We start from the raw sequence: 8,158 nt of genomic DNA on the forward strand, positions 1-8,158 counted from the left end.
TGCCTGATTTCCTAGCTCTAGCACTCCTCAGAAACCAAGTGAAGTCTAGCTTATATATTCCAATTCTAGATTCCAAGAAGAGATTCGGACTGGCACAGCTTTGGTCAGATGTCAATTCCTGTCTGGTCAGCAGTGGTGAAGGATGGATTGAGCTGGGCACCACATACATGGCTACAAGTATGTGCGTGGGCACAGGCAAAGGGGTGCATTTACCCAAAAGATCCTAACTATGTTGGCACAGAGCAGTTCCTCAACACAAATTTATTATATTTAATGTCAGGCTCACAAGTAAAGCTTATACAAAATATGCCTTTCCCACCTCTTTAATTTCTTTCTTGAAGTATTGTAATTGCTAAAGCTGACGCTAAGATGTGGCTGATGTCTAAATATAGAAATAAACAGAATAACTGAAAGGCTGTTGGGAGATTTAGGCTGAAGGGCAGTCACTTTTTAACTTTATAAGTATTTTAGATCTTGATTTATCTGTCTTTCTTTGGGTGAAAATTTGTTTGATCCTATCTTACTATTAGAAAAGTCATAGTATGCAAATGTTATTCATTCTTATAAAGTTCAAACACATTACCTTTTGTTGACAGATACTAATTTATATGAGGAAGGCAAAGGAAAAATGGATTCAAACAAATACTGTAAGTTCAGTAGTATACTAATTAATGGATTTTCTAATTGGTTTTCCTTTTTTTTTTTTTTAACTTTTCCCCTAAGTCTGCTGATTAGTTATGATTGCTTTATTACAAGGCTTTGGAGGACATCTGGAAACATAATCACCTGGGGATGTTTGTCCCCTTGTTTTGGGGATGGATCTTACAAGATATTAAAGCAGCACCATCCAACAGAAATGTCATGTGAGGGGCACATGGGTGGCTCAGTCAGTTAAGTGTCTGACTCTTGGTTTTGGATCAGGTGAGGATCTCACAGTTCATGAGATTGAGTCCCAAGTTGAGCTCTGTACTGTCAGTGTGGAGCCTGCTTGAGATTCTCTGTCTCTCCCCCTCTCTCTCTGCTCCTCTCTCTCTGTTTCTCTCTCGAAATAAATAAACATTAAAAAAAAAGAAATGTGAGCTACACATAAAGCTTCAAATTTTCTTCTTAAAAATATTTTTTAAATTTATCTTGATTTATTTATTTTAAAATAAAGAGCCAGCAGGGGAGAGGCAGAGAGAAAGGAATAGAGACCATCTCAAACAGGCTCTGCACTGTCAGCATGGAGCCCAATGAGGGTCTCGAACTCATGAACCATGAGATCATGACCTGAGCCAAAACCAAGAGTTGCATGTTTAACCTACTGGAACCTCCAGGTCCAGCTAGACTTCAAATAGGATCACCATTGGACTTGCCAATTGTATGAAATAATAACTTACCATTTTTGTTTAACTTAGCTTGAACTGGGTGATTAGTGTCACTTACAATGAGTCCTGATGAGTAAACTACTTGTTTCTTTCTCATTCCTACACTCTCCCTTGCCATTAGACCGTTTCTCTTATTCAAACCTTACATGCCCATGCTTGCTTGCCACAGAAAATCAAGGCAGATTTTACTTACCCTGCAAAGGAGATCAGGAGACCAATTGCTGTTTGGGAAAGGCAGAGGTAAAATAAAGTTAGAACATTCTATTATGAGAGTTCTATGTGTGCTGGAGGATGAGTCAGAGACTATCTACCTCATTGACTTGGGAAATTCAGCTTTTCAGCCATCTGCATTTTCCTTCCTCCCTATGGAGATAGGAGGGATCCTGAGACATAGCAGGGGGGTTCCTGGATCAAAGGAGACATGGCTACTTCCTAGATGAACAAGAGTCCATTCAGATTAGAAAGACCTTTACTAGTCAGTGAAGCACAACCATCATGAGTGTATGGAATGAAAGATGTGTTATAGGATTTAGACCCTGCACAACTGAGGGAGAAGCTGAGGAAACAAAGGTCCAGAAGGAGGAACTGGAAATCTGACGGAAAGGCATTAATCAGTCTTCATGGATCACATGGCCCAAGGGTCAGACTTCAGGTCTCCTTGCTGCAGTGGCAGCTCCAGAACAGAGTAAAATGGGTGGGTGGGTGGGTGGGGGTGTAGATAGGGAGAGGGGCTGGAGTCATGGCAAGACCAAGATGTTTAGAGAGTTTCTTCCTCTCTTTGCGTTTTAGTTGAAAGGAGTGCAGCCAAAACTATAACCAAAGGAGGCATTAGGCTTCCAGAAAAATCTCAAGGAAAAGTATTTCAAGCAATAGTAGAAGCTGTTGGATCAGGCTCCAAAGGAAAGGGTGGAGAGATTCAACCAGTTGGCATGAAAGTTGGAGATACGGTTCTTCTCCCAGAGTATGGAGGCACCAAAGTAGTTCTAGATGACAAGGATTAGTTCTGGTGTAGAAGTGGTGACATTTTTGGAAAGTGTGTAGACTAAAATACATCATTATTGAAATGGTGCTTAGTGAAGCTCCCCATTCCAGTAAAATTGTGAAATCTTTAATCATGTAAACAACTTTCATGTCTCTTTTGTAATATACTCATGGTATCCAAACTAATGATATTGCATGTCTCTAGAATTTAGTTTTGGTGTATTGATATAAACATTACCAAATACAAATGCATAAATGGTGGTTAATCTTGAAAAAAAATCTGTCTTCTTGGGGCCCCTGGGTGGCTCAGTTGGTTAAGCATCCGACTTCAGCTCAGATTATGATCTCATGGTTCGTGAGTTCCAGCTCTGTGCTGACATTTCAGAGCCAGGAGCCTGTTTGGATTCTGTGTCTCCACCTCTCTCTGCCCCTCCCCGCTCTCTCTCTCTCTCTCTTTCTCTCAAATAAATAAGCATTAAAAAAAGGTACAAAAAAATAAAAAATCTGTCTTCTTAAAGCATTGATACAAATGGACAAGATAGAAGATGCAGGGAAGTTAAGAGAAGTCAAGAACATCCAGTACCTGAAGTAAAAACACAAAGGGGAAGTTCATGGGGAAGTCTATGGGCAGTTATTGACTCTCCATAACTATTGCTTCTGTGGGTCTGTAGCTAGGTTTCTGGTGGTGGGCGTGGGCTCTGTTAAAAGTAGCAGTGTCAGTAGTTGGGAAAAGAGTTAGAGGGGGCCAGAAGAGAGTGAAGGAAAACTGGAACTTGCTGGGCACCTCTGCATTGGTTTTTCATTCTATTTGACTGCAAAGACCTTTGGAGAGTAATAGCCACTATTTCACTTCTGTCTCCCAAGTCCCAAATTAATCACTGCTAACCTAGAAACATACAGGGCAAGGAATTCAGGAAAATGTGGTTTCCAGCTTGGCCAGACTGACTTTAGGGGAACCCAGGACAAGGTCAATCTCTGTGGTGATACCAAGGCAAACCATGAACCATCCATTAAAAGGCAGCACTTGACAATAAAGTACAAGGTACAGTTAGCACAACTCACCCTTTGGGGAGCAATATAAGCTTCTACATCAGGTTAGTGCTTTCTTTGTGTCCTCTTTGTGTCTTTAAGTAGATCTTCTAATTCCCCATCACAAAGGGGATCCTGACCCTATCACCCTGTTTCTTCCTTGCCGTTGGATTGTTAAGACTTAGCATCTGGTTGCTTCTTCTTTCCACCAAATTGTTTAGCAGTGATACTTGGCCAAGACTTAATTTACTTCTGTTGTTTCTCACTATTTCTTCTGGACCTAGACATGTTTAGGATGCCCAAGACTCTCGCCAGGCCAGATTCCCAGCTAAGCCCCAGCTCCTATACAGCCATAAATGGCTCCTTCACCTCAACTGGGGAGGCCAGCCTTCCTTCATGCTTACCAAATGAGTGCACCAACTGCTCTAACATTGAAACTCTTTATTATTTGTGATTTTTTTCTGTAGGTGGAAGACTTCCTCTCAACTCATTGAAGGGGTTGTTCCTCCTCTCCTCCTCCTCCTCCTCCTCCTCCTCCTTCTTCTTCTTCTTCTTCTTCTTCTTCTTCCTCTAGAGGGAGAGAGAGAGCAAGAGAAGGGCAAAGAGAGAGAATCTTAAGCAGGCTCCATGCCCAGCACAGAACCTGACATGGCTCTCAATCTCATGACCAGGAGATCATGACCTGAGCCGAAATCAAGAGTCAGACACTTAACTGACTGAGCCACCCAAGCGCTCCTCAATGAAGGGATTTTCTATGCTTGAGTATGAACTAATAGATTGATACGAAGAATATATAGTCAAAGAAACATGGATTTGGTGCCAACAGACTAGCTTTTGTATATGTAATGTGGTAGCTAGGTAAACACAAACAGGAATCTCAACCATAATCATAGCTATTTCTCTCCACACTTAGCACAGTAAAGCAGATGAGTCCCTGAGGACTTAAGGACACTGCAGTATTGGCCCTGGAAGGCTACCTCTGGACTCCTTACTAGGAAATGGTTTAATCCACCATTTCCTGAACCTCTATTACTAGCAGATGCACACCAATCCCACACACAAGATGCAAACTTCGGGGATCCTGCTCTTCATTCTTAGTGTTCTGAAGATGAATTCTACCATGTGGGAGAAATGCAAATGAAGTAACATTTGGATCTGGAAGACTTAGAAGGAACCAGATGCTCTGTCCTAGTCTACTATATCTAAGTGGAACTTTGAGCATGTGTGCACTGAGTGCAAAAATCACTCAATGTTAGATTGAGCTGACCTCTGCCTTCAGAATCAAAGAGCCCATACCAAAAATAAAAACAGAATTCTGAATTTGGCCCAGAGAAACTCAGCCAGTTTATTTGGGCATCATCTAACCCCTGCAGGCATTTGACAATTTCCATAAAGTATCAATAGCAGTACAGCTTTTACTCATGTCTTATTACATCTTGATCTCGTTGTCTTTGAATCTTAATGTTAACTTTTCAATGAATCTTCATTGCTCTGGACTTGGTGCTTTTATGTTTCCTTTATGTATTTTGTAACAATCCTGGGAGGTATAGGTCATAATTATTTTAATAGCTAACACAGATATATATGTATATATACACATTATGTGCCAGACACATAGTTCTAAGCATTTTATTAACTCATTTAATTGTATATCACTCTTTGAGGTAGTTCTTATTAATATCATCATCTACCTTTTACAGGCGAGGAAATTCAAATATGGAGTTAGATTATCCAAGGTCACACAAGCAATGAGTGGTAGCACTTGGGTTCAAACCCAGGCAGTCTGGCTCCACAGGTCATGCTCCAACCACTAGTCTACATTGCCTGCTATTTTAAAATAAAACCAAGACTCAGGAAGTAAGTGAATTGCCCAGGGACCCGCAGCTGCTAATGAATGGAGCTACTATTCTAACACAGGTTTTTGGAGTCTAGAGTTCATATCCTTCCATACTGCTTTCATCAGCTACAAGGTGTGTGACTTTAGGCAAGTCACTTGATTTTGTCAAGCCTCATCTTCCACCTATAAAATGGGGATAATAACGCTGATCTCACAAGGGTATTCTGGGACTAAATACAATTAATTATATAAAATGTTTAACTCCATGACATCTAAGTTAATGCTTAATAAATATTAACTTGCCAGATAATGGATGGGTTCCTAAGAAAAGCTCTTTCTTCTCAATGTTTGATAAGTATTAAGAACATGTTAACTCTGAGCATGTTAACTAAGAACATTTAACTATGGAAAGCACAATGTACATAAAATATTGACGGTTTGACATAATTTCTGTTCTTTAAACCTTGATAATTGCATTTAGATTTGATTTAGAACTAGATGGTTGTTGTGTCCTGGAAATACTTCTTGTCAAGGGCAAAACAATTATTGTGTAAGCCCTTAAAAACCGACTCCAATTAAGGCTATTTAAAAAAATATATATATATATATATTTGTGATCTGTGTCTATATACTCTCTTAAAATAGCATTCTTTTATTTCCATATCAAAATTTTAAGGTAAGTTAAGCCTGGAACACTAAAAAACAATGTTTGTTGACCTGATAATCTGTTTTCCCATTGTCTGTTGAAATTTCTGTTGATGGAATCAGTGGAAATTATCAGGTTAAGTATAAGTCTCTTTGTTCCTCTAAACAAAATTATGGAGCACTTGTCAGATTTCAAGGACATGATGAAACATGGTTTAAAAATGCCGTAGATAATTGTACTACAGAAAGTAAAAGGTCTCAGACAATAAAAAGTAAGAGCCAAGAATATTTTAAACTCAAAATAGATAGAAATATTTTTATAATGTGAGTAGTAACTGGAAACAGATCAAGAGAACAAGAATATTAATGGTTTTTGCAGCATGGTGTCCATTTCAATGAACATTTGGGGTTATATGTAATATTCTTTGCATTCATAGACCCACTCCTAAGTCCACTGCCATCATTCCAGCCTACCAACTCTTACCTACATGATGATACTAGCCGTTGCCCTCAAGATGAAATCCAAACTGCTTAGTCTGACATCAGGTACACCATTATTGTGAGCATTATACAAGATAATATACATTGATTCATGAATTTGTTCATTCAGTGTAAGTTGACCTTTTGCTGGTCCATTCCCTGTGTTAAACTTTGGGCATGCAGATGGAGATCTTGGTCTCACAATCAAAGCAAAGTGTTCTCACCTTGTAGAGGGGAGGACAGACAAGAATAACATCATTCACCATGCTACGTGGTAGTGGTACAATAGACATAAACCGAGGACACTGTGGAAGTTCAGAGGAAAGGTAACATTTCCAACTTACCTCCCACTGTTTCTTTATTCAAACCCTGTGCTCAACTGGTCTATTTGCAATTCTCCTAAATAAGCATGCACATGTCCATCTCTCTACCTTTGATGATATTGCGTTTTTTTATGCTGAAGCGCTTCATTTTCTGCTTATTCATTCAACCAATATAGATTGAAATTGTACTGCATGCTTCAGTATGTGTGCTCTCTGCCACACAGCAGTGAGTGAGAGAGGTACAGCCCTCTGGAAGCCGACAGTGTCACCTTTCCCCTCCCCTCCGACTCCCTCTAAAACTCCCCTTCTTTTACTACTTGCCCCATGGTGTCTTCTTCTGGAGCTCCAGTAAACTTACTTATTCTCTGTCACGTGTCAAATCTTATACAATTATCTGGGATCAATCAGTATTTTAGTGGTGAATTTATCCATAGTAACAGGAAATGTAAGTATCCTTGTTAGATAAAAATTTTAGATGATTTTTAAACTCTGATCTTACTCCTTTAGTTGGATGATGGTTGGCAATCTGCAAAAGACTCCGTCTCCACACCTGTGACAAAATGTGCAGAATGAGCAGATGAAAGAGTTCCAGGTGTGAAGTTACATTTCTTTAAAAATCTGACATTTTAGTATCCATTTAATAAGCTAGATCAAATTTCTTCACATTTTATTTCTAATGCTCATGGATATTTGGGGCAAGGGGAAGGAGGTCAAGGTGGAGAAAGAAGGAAGAAGAAGATGAAGAAGAAAAGGAGATCAAGGGCTCCACCAGAAAGAGGGGTGGAAACTTACTGAAATAAGGGCAAAGAACTTCCTTTGCACAGAATATTTCATTTTCAGGGTTTCTTTCCTCCTACTCCCCATGTCAAATCTTGTGAAAAAGCTGGGTGTGTTGTGAATCCTTTGTGTGGGATTCAGACATTGAAAAGCAAGGGCTGGAATGTGGGGTGAGAATCATATGACTGACCTCCGAAATCTCCAAATGTATTTGTCATATAGTTGAGTAAGAGCAGTTACAAAAAAAAGGCCAAGAGTATCTGTTTATAAATATATTTTAATAAAGCTCAGTGTTAAAGTCTCCCAAAATAAACAATCTGTGTTGAGGTTCTCATATATGTCTTATATAATCAAAGGATTATGAACTCTATTTTTTTTAATTGAATATATAGTTTAGTCCAGGTCTTCTGGGGAAATCACTTTATTTGAGCTTTTTTTTTTTTGTGCACCTGCTATATGCTAGGCAGGGTGTTTATATATTTGATAAATGGAATGCAGTTTTTACTTGCAAGGTGTTTATAATCAGTGGGGGTAACTATTATTAGTCATCAAATCATTTTTGTTGTAATATTTTACATGATGTGCATATCTACATTTATTTTTTAAAAAATTTTTAATGTTTATTTTTGAGACAAAAAGAGACAGAGTATGAGCGGGGGAGGAGCAGAATGAGAGGGAGACACAGAATCCAAAGAGGCTCCAGGCTCTGAGCTGTCAGC

At 39.1% G+C, this 8,158-nt stretch overlaps 1 pseudogene; it reads left to right on the forward strand.

Moving 5' to 3' along the window:
* The first annotated feature begins 2,120 nt into the window (after positions 1 to 2,120).
* Positions 2,121 to 2,413, forward strand: LOC122473653 (annotated as a pseudogene).
* Positions 2,414 to 8,158: the final 5,745 nt, after the last annotated feature.

The sequence above is a fragment of the Prionailurus bengalensis genome, chromosome B4 (genome assembly GCF_016509475.1).
Source record: "Prionailurus bengalensis isolate Pbe53 chromosome B4, Fcat_Pben_1.1_paternal_pri, whole genome shotgun sequence".
Lineage (NCBI taxonomy): Eukaryota > Metazoa > Chordata > Mammalia > Carnivora > Felidae > Prionailurus > Prionailurus bengalensis.